This window comes from Acromyrmex echinatior, chromosome 6 (genome assembly GCF_024713525.1).
Source record: "Acromyrmex echinatior isolate Ae372 chromosome 6, ASM2471352v2, whole genome shotgun sequence".
Lineage (NCBI taxonomy): Eukaryota > Metazoa > Arthropoda > Insecta > Hymenoptera > Formicidae > Acromyrmex > Acromyrmex echinatior.
In genome coordinates this window covers 10,219,972-10,234,506 of record NC_141857.1, presented here as the reverse complement: position 1 = coordinate 10,234,506, position 14,535 = coordinate 10,219,972, and the positions used below count along the sequence as shown (strand labels likewise).

At 33.3% G+C, this 14,535-nt stretch overlaps 1 long non-coding RNA gene across 1 annotated transcript; it reads right to left on the bottom strand.

Moving 5' to 3' along the window:
- Positions 1 to 373: 373 nt before the first annotated feature.
- LOC105148648 (uncharacterized) lies at positions 374 to 5,220 on the bottom strand. The gene is made up of 3 exons (XR_846483.2): positions 4,808 to 5,220; positions 2,737 to 2,923; positions 374 to 705 (listed from the first exon to the last, which is right to left on the bottom strand). It is a non-coding gene; the product is annotated as an uncharacterized LOC105148648 (long non-coding RNA).
- Positions 5,221 to 14,535: the final 9,315 nt, after the last annotated feature.

The window sequence follows — 14,535 nt, the reverse complement described above, 5'->3', positions numbered from 1 at the left end:
ACAGTTTCGAAAAATATGTTATTTGAGATTGTGTAAAAATGTATGAAGGTTTTAACATAAATATGCTAATTTTTAATGGACACTTGTACACTAAAATACACTGAAAAGATAAATTTTGCTTATGTAATTATGAATCACAAACTAAAAAATGACAATAAAATATTTTATTAATAATGCTACCTTTTGCTGCAATTACCGGGTCAATTTGTTTGGACATACTTTCTATACATTTTAAATAATTTGTTTTGTTTCATTCCTATGTCACACATCAATCAACGTTTGACTAATTGAAATTTGTTAGTGATATTTATATTCCTTGGAAATTTCCCTTTTCATCAATTCCCAAAGATTCTCGATGGAGTTGAGATCCGAAAAGTTTTCAGATCAGTTTATTATTTATATTTACTATTGTTACATAATAAAGAAGTTACATAATAAAGAAGTATTTATAAAACCTCCAGGGTTTGAATTTGAGACGTCTATACATATCGATTGTTGGGAAGAATATTTGTGAAGTCTCAGTGTCGAATTGGCTAAGACACTCGCCCCGAAAAGTCAAGAGGACCCAAAGTTCGAACCCTGAGGTAATATTTTTCGCAATAATAACTTTCTTTCCTTCCTTTCTTTCTAATCTAATTTTGGGGGAGATTAACGTTTCAGATTGGTTATGTTGAAAGTCGGAATGTTATCAGCACGCAATCATTTCTGAAACAAATTTGATATTTAATAAAGAATATATAATGTATTATTCAAAACGTCAAACTTTGACCGATCAAGGCGTTCTCTATCATAATTTATAATTATGTTTTATTTCGTAAAAAAATAATACAGTGTAACTATGTTTTCATTAAAAAATTGTTTAATATAAAATTGTTAATTTATACAAAGTGGAGGTGTTTATAATAATTTGATCATTCATGTATCAATCATGTAAAATGATCTGCAGATATGAAACTAGTGAATATAATATCGTTATCTCTACATAGTATCAGTACTTTTCTGTTATATATACAGAGTATCACAAAATGTTTCAAGGTACTTTTTTCAGAACAATTACAAATAGTGAGGAATTTCTCTTGTAGTTCAAAATTTTTTAACTCATGATGTGGTACCGCTATTAAAAAGAAGCAAAAGAGATAATATTCCATTTTTTTTAATAATACATAAATTTTGTAATTTTTTGATATATCTCTTGTTAAATATAACAATATTCATAAAAATAATTTTCTTTTGCGTAGTAATAACGAACAATATTTTTTTAGTGAGTTGAAGACTATGAATTAATGGAAAGTTATTTTTTATAATATTAATATAAATTTATATTAATATAAATTTATATTATTAGGTGTTGGAATTAATTCGTAGCGTTTTTTAATGAAAGAATGTTATTTATTTCACATGAGCATTAAAAAATACATTAATGAAAGTACTTCCCATCACTTGTAAAACGCTACGAATTAATTCCAACACCTAATAATATAAATATAATAAATTTTATATACATACGCATATACATATATACAATATACATATATACAATATACATATATACAATATACAGGATGTTCTATTTTAATGTCGCACCCCAAATAACTTTTTTATTTTTGATATATTAGAAAAAAATGTTTCAGATAAAAGTTAGGTTTTGAGGGGAACATAAGATGGTGTTATTAGTTTGATCTTGAATAGTTGCTAGAAAGACGTGAAGGTTACCTTCAATTTCTTAAATGGAATCCTCTAATTTTTATTTATATTTTTGTAAATCATTTGAAGAGCTTTCCAAAACATTATAATTAGGTTCATTTTCATTAAGTACTTTTCGAGTTATAAGGCTTGCAAGTTACAGCCGGCATTAGCATTACCCAAGATGTCCGGCCTGGAATAACAGGTCATCGGAGGTTATTTTAAACCTAACTAAAAATTACATTTCTATGTAAAAATGAAAATAAAAGGTATAAGCTTCAATGGCCTTGATCTTGACAAATATTATCCAGGTCGTGATCTTGACATTCAAGAGATTTTAGGTATTTTAGTCATCGATCAGACATCTTAGGTAATGCTAATGTCAGTGATGTCGTAACTTGCAAGTCATAATTCGAAAAGTACTTAACGAAAATGAACTTAATTAATTGTGTTTTGGAAAGCTCTCGAGATGATCTATATTCTACAAGAATGTGCAATAAAAAGTAGGAGGTTCTCCATTTAAGAAATTAAAGGTAATCTTCACGTGATATTTAAGCAACTTCCAAGATCAAATTAATGATATCATCTTATGTTCTTCTCAAAGCCACACAACTTCTGTCCGAAATATTTTTTTCTAAGATCAAAAATAAAGATTTAGGATGGAATATTAAAATGGGACACCTTGTATATACACTCGTCAACACAATTATTGCAACAAAATTTATATCAAAATTGCGCATCAATTTAAATAAGTGTAATTCCGCGAAAAATGGTCGTATTTAAGTTTTTTATTTTTTCATTTTTAATGGTAAAGTCTGTACTTTACGAAACTTTCATAAATTTTGAATATATCCTTACCCCTACCTACATTTTTTTTTTAAATAAGGACGTATGTTTTTTTTTTAAGAAATTTGCATAATTTGACAAATTCCATGAGGTGGAATAAATTTTTTCCGTAAATATCATGATTACCATTGTAAAGTACGGACTTTTTTCTTACAAATTAAAAAAAAGCTTCGTACGATTTGTTTTTTAGAGATGTATCAAACTTACCTATGCATTTATCAGCATTAGCATGACCCGATACGCATTACGGGGAGGTTGCTGTTCGGATTTTGCGCATCATGTGCGTGCGTGCGTGCGTGCGTGCGCACCAGCGTGCATGCGAACATCATGACGATGACACGAGTGAAACGTTATAATCTCAAAGCCACAATCGTAGATGCAGCTTTTCGTACCACTAACAAGATAGCAGACAAATTGAATATTTTATTAATGTCTACATGATTTGGGAATTGTTTGGGGAAATTTAGGAAAAGTATTTAAACATTTAGGTAATAGTATTTTTCTTATTATTAACAAATTTTATCATGCGTGAAGGAAGCAGATAATGATTTTATTTAATATGTTTTATGAATGAAATCAATTAGAAATCATTGGAAAAAATATCTTCATTGTAATTTTCATTTGGAAAAAGTCGCTATTTTGTAATTTAATAGAGTTACACATTGCGAAAACGAACAATGCCCAGTGTAGTGAGTATAGTAGTATAGTACAGGGTGGGCCATCTATTGGTACGTTTTTGAATTTCGTCGTATGGCAACACCGAACGAGCTACAGACCCGAAATTTTGACAGTTTATTAGTCATACCGTCCGCGGCACGAAACAACATGTTTTCTCTTGAAGAGCGTTTTGAAATTTTAAAAACTTATTTTCAAAGTCAGTGCTGTGTCGCCGAAACTGTACGAATTTTGAAAAGAAATATGGGTCGTGATAGAGCACCCACCGAAGGAGCTATACGCAAATTGGTGAGGAAAGTTCGTGAGAAAGGGATGTTAGTGGATGACATTATATTACGACTGTTTTGAGTGAAATTGGCGCCGAGGTAGTCCAAAATGTCATTAATAATTGGGGTGACCGAATGGCATACTGTAAGGCCAGTAGAGGGAGCCACATGAACGAAATCGTTTTTCATTCTTGACGCGGATACTTTTAGCTTCACAACAAAAAAAAAATTAATAAAAAATATCAATGTATGCTCATTTGATCGCATTTTTAAAAACGTACCAATAGATGGCCCACCCTGTACAATGAATGTAATAAACCTAAAATCATCAAAAATCAACCAATTAGTCTGGTTCTAATTATATGTAGTAAGAAATCAACTTAATCATTAATTATATTCGATTAATTTTTTTCACATTCAATTGTGATTGGTCAATTTCTTATGACTCAAAGCTTTCTACATTTATTGTACCATTTGAGTGAAATTTACGAACACAATCTAACGTTGAAATATTCGGGATAAATTTTGACATAAAAATATAAAATGAAGAAAAAAGTTTGTTACAAGTAAATGTTTTTTTTTTATTTGTAAATATTATTATTTAAATACGTTTCAAGAAAAAAGAAATATTTATTCTTTATTTTTTTTATTTTCTAGTAAAGACAAACAAACTATTTTATTATAAAACCATTTGTCCATTTTTACTGGAAAATAAAAAAGAATAAATATTGAAATTTTTCTTCTTAAATAATATGCCCTATTATAACAAATCTTTTTCTTCATTTTATATTTTTATATCAAAGTTTACTTCAAAAACCGAATATTCCAACGTTAGACTGCGTTCGCGAACTTCACTCGGATGATATAATAAATGTAGAAAGCTTTGAGCCATAAGAAATTGACCAATCACAGTTGAATGTGAAAAAAATTAATCGAACATAATTAAGTTCATGATTAAGTTGATTTTTTACTATACATAATTAGATCCGGGCTAATTGATTAATTTTTGATAATTTTAAGTTTACTACATTCATTGTACTATACCTATTACTACCCGGGCATTGTTCGTTTTCGCAATATGTGTAAATCTATTGAATTATAAAATTACGACTTTTCTCAAATGAAAATAACAATGAAGACGGTTTCCTCAAATGATTTCTAATCGATTCCATTCGTAAAACACATTAAATAAAATCGTTGTTTGACTTGACGCATGATAAAAAATTGTTAATAACAAGAAAAATACTTATATCCAAATGTTCAAATACTTTTCCTAAATTTCCCCAAATGATTCTCAAATTATGTAGACGTAAATAAATTAGAAATATTCAATTTACCTGCTATCTTGTCAGTAGTAATTTTTGTCCTGTTGAAAGATTGCGATTAACGCCTTATTTTTATGACCACTGAACTATATGTATTGTATATACACTGGAATAGGCATCTCCGTTATGAAGCATAGAATATAGTATCACCAATTGATCAGTGCCATTTTATTGGGTCATCTAAAAAGTATCCGCGGTTTTTTGTCACTAGATGTGTGTTGATGATCATATATCTAGTGACAAAGTACCACGGATACTTTTTAGGTGACCCAATAATTTGGTCGCTATAAGAGCGAATCAGAAGCTTTCAGATGCTCATGCGCACTTAGTGTTTTTTAGTGATACGCATATGTCAGGAAGATCATTTTGTGTGTGTGTGTGTGTGTGTGTGTGTGTGTGTGTGTGTGTGTGTGTGTGTGTGGGAGGGGGGGAGTTATATTTGAAAGATTACTTTGAAAGATTATTAAATCGCGTGATTGTGAAATGTGCAAAGCATCAACATGAAGTGCTGTGTGCCTGAGTGTGGACAGAAAAGTAAAAAGGGCATTTCATTTCATAGGTAAGAATTTTTATTAAATGAATTTTTATTAAAAGAATTTTTATTAAATATCAATTCCTGCACATGTGTTAACGATGTAGTATATGAAAAGTATTATTAATGTTATTTTACTGAATGTATTGGGTCATCTAAAAAGTATCCGCGGTTTTTTGTCACTAGATGTGTTGACCATCAACACTATCTAGTGACAAAAAACCGCGGATATTTTTTAGATGACCCAATATTAATAAAATTGAAGTGACATTATTTTTGTTTGCATACCATTCATGTCCATATAGATTTCCATACATCGATTAGTATATCCATAGTATATCAATTGATATATCGATTGCAGCGCGCGCGCGAACGCTTCTAATTCATTCAAATATCATCCTAACTAAAATGGCGGCTGATCAATTGAGGCCACAAATATCTCTCGATGCCCATTTCAGTATATATTGGGTCATTTAAAAAGTATCCGCGGTACTTTGTCACTAGATATATGATCAACACACATGTTGTGACAAAAAACCGCGGATACTTTTTAGATGACCCAATATATATTCAATGCTTATGACTAACCAATCGGAAAACACTCACGTGACTTAGGGCCTCAGTACAATTTTGGTCGTAACCGAGTTCGAGTCGTGAGTCATAGTCATATGTCAACGCACAATTTTGGAGTATCTGTTTGCCGTATGGATCACATTATTCGTCGATCTTTTGTAGTCTTGTAATGATAACAGGTTTGTTCGCGTTGCATACTCCAAACCTAGAGAGCACTTGGATCACAGATAAGGTAGCGGTTGGAGCAGTTGCATTCAAGTGCTCCAATGTTCAGTGACACAAACGGATTTAGGACAAGTGAACCTGTCACCTAACCTAATCCATGAGATTATTTGAACGGATCGGACATGTATCTTGTTTCGTTTCGGGTATTTTGTGTTCGATTATTTAAAAAGCGTTTTTTTTTATACAAAATAAATGCGCTTTTAATAAATATAAAAGTTATATTATATTTTTATATTATATTATATTTTATTGTATTAATATTAGATGTTGGAATTAATTCGTAGCGTTTTACAAGTGATGGGAAGTACTTTCATTAATGTATTTTTTAATGCTCATGTGAAATAAATAACATTCTTTCATTAAAAACGCTACGAATTAATTCCAACACCTAATATTATTTTATTTTATTTTTTTAATTTTTCTAATTTTATTTATTTTATTTATTTATTTATTTTGAGAATTAATTATTTACAGATTTTAATGTGTCATTCAACATTTTTAAGATCGTTTCGAAGATGCGAATAAGCATCAAAAATTTGTTAAATTGTTAGTCAATTTAACTCGTGATATTAGTAGTTTAGTGGAGTTTAGTGGAGTTAGCGTTTCAAGACCAAAAAATCATTTCGGCGCGCGTTTCTAAGAACTACATACGTAGTATATAAATTCACAAGAATCATACAAACATTTAAAATCCAGTTAGACCATTTAAGGCTTTGATTTTTACAGTTTGTGTTATTTATTTTATTTTATTTTATTATTTTATTTTATTAATATTATATTATATTGTTATATTATATTTTTATATTTATATAAAAAATTTATTAATGCGTTTTTATTGGGTCATCTAAAAAGTATCCGCGGTTTTTTGTCACTAGATGTGTGTTGATGGTCATATATCTAGTGACAAAGTACTTTTTAAATGACCCAATATACAAAATTTGAAATACTTTTTTTGATACAATACGTTTTCAATCATTACGCATGCGTGCGTAACATGCCCCAATCATATCTTCTGAGGTGAGGCAAATAGAGCGTGCTCTTAATTGATTCATGGGACATACATACTCTAACGCGACGCAAACATCTGTTGCCATATTGATTTCAGTGACGCGACCGTATGAAGCGTGCGAAGCGAACAAACTTAACATGTTACATCAATGATCACGTTTGGTGAAATTACAAATCATTAATGGTAAGTGACATAATTACATCAACTATAACTTTTCAAATATTTTAATACTTTAAATATAAATTGTCAATATATGTGTAACGAAATGTATAATAAATTTCGAAAAAAGAGAGAGTTAAAGAGAGAGAGAGAGGGAAGAAATTGCCATTCTATGATAATTAGATGCTTGTGTGTCGATCACGATTCAAATAATTACGAAGATGACCGCGTGAAGCGCTGTGCGTCTTCCGCTTCTTTTTGTTTCTCTCCGAGGCTGAGGCGCACTCTCTGAATCGGCCATTGTGTGGTTGTTTTTCCTTTTGTTCACGTGTGTGCTAAAATCCGTAGCAAAAGCAAGAAACACAGATTGTCTTCAACTTTAAAGGAAAATCTCTTTTAAAACCGTAACTTTAAAAGCAGGTTAAGGGGCTGATAGCCCGATTGAGGCTATTAGCTTAACATCAAAATCTCTTGAACTTGTATTGAATATAAAAGAAGATAAGTATGGTCAGCTCAATTTAATCAGTTTCGAGCTTCTATTAAGGTAAAATTCGTACATAAAATTGCACAGACGACTAGCAGTCCGTTCTGTAATTGTAACATAAACGGCTAGCAGTCCGTTTTATAATATTTTCATAAACGGCTAGAAGCCCGTTCTAATACATTCTGAATTAGAGAATCGCGGCTTATAACCGAATTTGTTGTTTTGGTTCTTTATAATTTTTTTCCTAGTATAGTCTAACTTGTTCATTAATGACGTTGTGAATGCTGCTCTCTTTAAAAATTCCACTTTTAATTGTTTTAATTAAATTGTAAAAAATATTAATAATAAACGTTTTCTCCGTTATTATATTTCTAAGAATCTGTCTCATTTTTTTTGTTAGTTAATGAGAGTACAAATTAGTTCGGTCCGTTTTCCAAAAGATGGCTCCGGCTGTTATGAATGGTTCATAGTGACAGCTGATTTTGGCGTTTTCAGAGAGGTTAGACATCTGCTAATAAGCAGATTCAGTTTATATCGCTTTGAGTTTCATATAAAAACCTTGATTTTTACTGTGTTTGAAATGTCGAATTTTGTGTTAACCAAGCAGCATTTGCGGGAGGTTCTAATTTTCTGCTTTAATTGGAAGAAAAGTGCAGCTGAAGTCCATCGAATGCTTGTCGAAGTTTATGGTGACATTGCTCCAACTGATAAATCATGTAGGAAATGGTTTCGACGTTTCAAGGATGGAGATTTCAGCGTGGAAGACAAGCCTCGCTCTGGAGAGCCAAAAAAATTCGAAGACAAAGAATTAGAGGCATTACTCGAAGAAGATCAGAGTCAAACGCAAGAGGAGCTTGCAGAATCATTGGGAATAACTCAACAAGCCGTTTCTGCACGATTGAGAGCCATGGGAATAATTCAAAAACAAGGAAATTGGATGTCTTAAGAATTGAAACCGAGAGACATTGAAAGGCGATTTTTCATTTGCGAACAGCTGATTCAAAGACAACAAAGAAAAGGTTTTTTGCATCGGATTGGAGATGAGAAGTGGATATTCTACGAGAACCCCAAGAAGAAAAAATAGTACGCTAAGCCCGATCAATCGTTGCCATCGATCTCAACATCAATACCAAAGCCGAACATTCATGTTTTGAATATCATGCTCTGTATCTGGTGGGATCAAAAGGGTGTTGTTTACTATGAGCTGCTGAAACCTAGCGATTCCATTTACGGGCGATCGGCTACAATTGATTCATTTGAGCCGTGCATTGCCAGAAAAACGGCCGGAATACGAGCAAAGACATGATAAAGTTATTTTTCTTCATGACAACGCTCGGCCTCATGTCGCTAAAGTAAAAAAATATTTGGAAACGCTCAAATGGGATGTTTTACCGCACCCGCCGTATTCTCCGGACATTGTTTCTTCTGATTACTGGTTGTTCCGAAGGATGCAGTACGATTTGACAAGTCACCGGTTCACTTCTCCAAAATTGGATCGCCTCCAAAAACGAGTCATTTTTTCGAGATGGAATTCGAAAGTTGCCTGAGAGATGGGAAAAAGTAGTATCGAGCGATGAACAATACTTTAATTAATCTGTTCATTCATTTTATTTTGAAATAAATGCATTTTTAAACAAAAAACGGACCGAACTAATTTGTACTCCCAATATTATTAGGGAATAACAGATTTAGTACCTATATCAGAAAATATGCATTCTACATGGAGTGCACAGTTTCTGGTAGATTGAAATTTCTTATTTCCTGTTCCTATTACTTGTATTTTTCAGGTAAGCAGAAACTAATGACGATTCTGGATAAACAATGTTTTTTTGTAGCAGCGTTTTGTTTAACAATTAATTTATGGATCTGACATTCCTGAGAGAATAATGGACATTCTACAATAAGTCATTACCTATGCTTTAAGTCATGCTATAAAGAAATTAGTTAATTTCTTACAACTTAAGACTAGAGAGCCTACAATCAGAGTGACGCCATACGGGTATCACTTGTGATTGGTCCGCCATGTTTTAGCCATTCCCTCCAGTTTTTTAAAAGCATTATTTTCTAAATTTTGAATTCATGCTAAAAAATGCTCAAAAATTGTGACAAATTAAAACATGATAATAAATAAATATTGTATATAAAATAATAAAACTTTTACATATATTATTTATACAAAAAAGTTCTGAGCTTTTTTTTGTAAAATTCAATCTTTATTCAAAAACAAACGAAAAAATATTAATCAGCGAAATATTCTCCGTTTGCATCAACGACCTTTTGCCATATTTCGGGGAGCTTGCGAATTCCTTGACGATAGAAACTCACCGGCTTCGAAGCGATAAAGTCATCAATGCATTTTCGTATCTCTTCTAATCTCACGAAATGTGTATCAGCCAAATGATGCTACAGTGATCGGAATAGGTAGTAATCGGAAGGCGCCATGTCTGGGCTATACGCCGCGTGCGGAAGAAGTTCCCAGCCTAACGCAAAGATATGGTCCTGAGTCGCTTTCGCAACATGAGGTCGAGCATTGTCATGAAGCAAGATCACTTTACGACGTCCTTGGCCAGTAAATGGCCTCTTTTCTTCTAATGCATCGCTCAAATTGGTCAATTGTTGTTGGTAGCGGTCTGCCGTGACTGTTTCACCCGGTTGTAACAACTCATAGTACAACACACCCTTCCAATCCCACCAGATACAGAGCAAAACCTTCTTGGCTGGATATTGGGCTTTGGCGTCGATGTCGAAGGTTGACCAGGATCAACCCATGATTTTCTACGTTTAGGGTTATCATAAAGAATCCACTTTTCATCGCCTGTAATGATTTTGTGCAGAAAATCTTTTTTCCGGAACTTTGAAAGTAAAGTAAGTGCAGTGTCACGCCATCGATTTTTGTTGTCTTCGGACAATTCATGCGGAACCCATCTGCCTTCCTTCTGAACCTTTTCCATTATGTAATCGGAAATGGCTTGCTGCGTAACGCCAAGCTGTTCTGCAAGCTCCTTTTCAGTTTGCGCAGAGTTTATATCCAGCAGTGCTTGCAATTCGTCCGTTTCAATCTTTTCAGGGCGTTCAGCACGCGATTCATCTTTAAGACTGAAATCTCTTTGGCGAAACTTTTGATACCGTCTTTTACATGTAGCATGACTTACAGCGTTCTCTCCATATGCAGCACAAATCATTGCAATGGCTTCAGCGGCATTTTTCTTCAGATGAAACGCGAAGTGGATGGAAAATCGAATATGCTCTTTTGTTATTGCCATCGTGAACACTACTGATTTTTGAGATTATGTGCATTAAACGCCAAACCGTATGGCATTTTAGAAGGCCAAATGTTAACGCTTTAAAACCGCAAAAGGGCGGGAAGATATAAAATTTAAATTGTTATTTCGGTTGTATCAAATCTAAAGCTCAGAATTTTTTTGTACACCTAATATTTTGTACTATTGCAATATTGTACATTTTGTAATATTGCACATTACTTTATACAAAACGTTATTTATTGTAAATTATTTGCGCTATTAAATACGCTAGTTTATTATCCATTCTCTGTTCCTACATTTTAGGAGCAACATGCATCTGTAATAATATAAAAGATATCAAAAATTTAGAAAAATATTATATATGTATATACCATTTCATAAAATATTATATATTAAATATCATATTATTTGATTTAGACTCACAATGCAATGATATATAATTGAAAAGATTACGATAAAAAGAGAAAGAATTAAATTCGTAACTAACTATACATATATGTGACTATACATATATTTAGTGCCAAGACACTACCGTGTCTTCAGATATTATAATTAATCTGTGTATATTTTATGTTACATTTTTATTTTAATATTTTAAATACATTATTTATAAAGAATAAATTACTTTAGCTCACATACAGATGAATTTTTTGACGGTGTCCAATTTTTATATTTGCCATTTATACTCTTTAACCAATTCATTCGGCGTTCTGTGTCTTTCGAAATTATTTTCATAACATATCCTTTTTTTAATGAATTGTTACAAAACGATATTGTACATCCAACCATATTTCTAAAATAATTTCGATAATTTTATTTTTATCAATGTACCTTTACGTATCTATGTCGTTTAATACTGTTGCACCTAATCCTAAAATTGACAGTCTGTTGAACTGAGACCGTATATCTCTTTCTCTCTCGCAGAATTTCGCTAAAATATGACGTCATCTCTTGTATGGCGCCACTCTGATTATAGGCTCTCTACTTAAGACTTCTTAGGTCATAATCCTGGTGGGAGGGATAACATGATGTGTGCAGTTGGACAGTATCTCTTTCTAAATCTCTGCCCTCTTCGTCTGTTCGGACTGTTCATAAAAAGGAAGTGCTAGTAACTGTGAAACGCTAACATGGGGCGATATTACAATGGCGATTAACATAGACCGTTTTTATTTTAAAATTGTCTTAAATAGTGTCTTAAGATATTAATACAGTCCTCGGATTGACATCTTAAGACTGTATTTAAGATAGTCTTAAATGCAAGAATCAACTATGAATATCGGCTTGTTTCGTGTCGTGAAATTGACTGCTGAATCTTTCGTTGTTTGACACACTTTATAATGCATCTTAAATCCTCTTTCTATAGAAAGAGAAATGTTTCATAAGATTTCATAAGGTTCAAGAGCTATAGCTGTGAAACGTTAAACATGAGTATTCATAATCCATTTTTATTTTAAAACTATTTTAAATATAATGTCTCAGGATGTTAATACAGTCCTTGGATTGATTTGCGACATCTTAAGATTTCACGGCACGAAACAGGCCGGTATTCATAGTCGATTCTTGCAATTAAGACTGTCTTAAGTACAGTCTTAAAATGTCATAAGTCCAAGGACTGTGTTAGCATCTTAAGACATTATTTAAGACGGTTTCAAAATAAGAACGTACTATGAATCGCCCCATGTTTCGCGTTTCACAGTTGATAGCTCTTATTCCCTATTGACAATACGGAGCAAAAGTAGGCATGGTTTGGCCATAGAACTTGTAATAATTGAAGGGGAATATGGACGTCGAGCTGTGAGTAAGACTGAGAGACAGAAAATGTATTTCTGTCCTCTTCTGTTTTTTTTGGCACATGCGCAAAAAGAAAAGTTACTAAGTAAAAATATTGGGTCATCTAAAAAGTATCCGCGGTTTTTTGTCATTAGATGTGTGTTGATGGTCATATATCTAGTGACAAAGTACCGCGGATACTTTTTAGATGACCGAATACATCTTCTGTCTCTCAGTCTTGTTCACATTTTTCACTCATTGGTTGGATATGCTCTTCCATTACTATTAGTTATATAGTGGGGAGAACAGACTCTTGCATAACGTATAACATTTGAGGCATAAAAAATTGAACCAACTAGAGTTCTTTATTTAATGGAAAGAAAGGAAACGGAGGACTTCGATTGATACATTTTCTTATGCATTACATGTTAAGCCTCGTCTACAATATAGTCACACAGATTGTGTCGCAAGTCGCGAGTAGTAGCATCGCAGGAAAATTTGTCGCATGCCGCAAGAGTGTTGCTAAATGAGCGTTTGCAATAGTCATAACGATTGTTTGCACGCAATTCAACAATAAATTCTAAAAACGTTAACTTGCTGTGCTGTAATTGGCTAAGATCATGCGACACGCTTGTCGTAGTCGCAGAAAGTTGAAGTTGGTTCAACTCCGTACGACAAGCGATTACTCTTGCGATTACGACAATCATGCGACTATATGCGACATTTCTATGACATTTCATACGACATGCGACACAGTTTGTGATTGTTGTAGATAAGACTTTATACATTATACAAGAAATTATATATCTGTGTTCCCCGCTTATAGGTTGAACTGTACACGCTATGATAATAACTTATTACAGAAAGTCCATAAGGATGAAATCACACGGTGCGAAAAACGACTGCGGAATAAAGAATGCAACATAGAAGCAACCAATCAGCGTTATTCTACGTTATTCCGATGTTACGTTCTAGGGAGGTTCGGCCGATCCTCCGGGTTCGAACTAATTCGAGACTATAAGGTTGGAATAAAACTGGCAGTTCAAGCGTCGCAGGTTCGCGAGAGGGCTCTCGATCGGACTTGTCCAATAAATTGATTGGTTAAAGGCATGCTCTGGATATTTATATTATAGTGGATTCCGAATCATTCCACGGTTGCTCTCCCATTCTTCCTAAATAACCGATAAATCCTTCTAAAACTTCGGGGCAACCGAAACAATTCGCGATGGCATGCCGAGTGACTGTAGTATAGAGCATACACTACAGGATTCAAAGCAAAGGGTAACCCAAATGAATGTATTGCCGCAAGACCCTTTGATAATTCCTCTTTTCCGGCGTGGAAGTGTAGCACTCAGGGCATTTGATGTTGCCGTTTTCCCTATGTCAAAAGAACAATGAAGATACGCAACATGCACTACGCAATCATGTAGAGTACGGACTAACCACTAGAATTCGAGCATCGATGGATTCACGCGAACGCGGGTATGAGATACATGCTGGATGCGATTCATCGGCGGCAGATTTCAATTACCGAAATATAGAAAGGAGTTTGCTCACCTTGCGATGCCCGGTTAATGTTCTCTGGTGTTCCCGAATGCCAGTAGAAAGAAGTGGTCAGGGAGGAAGGCTTCTGCAGCTTCCAAGATGAACCAATTGTCGATTCAGATGCCAATGGGTTGCTCCTTCACTCTTGTGATGTTTAGCAACGATTGATTATATTGAAAA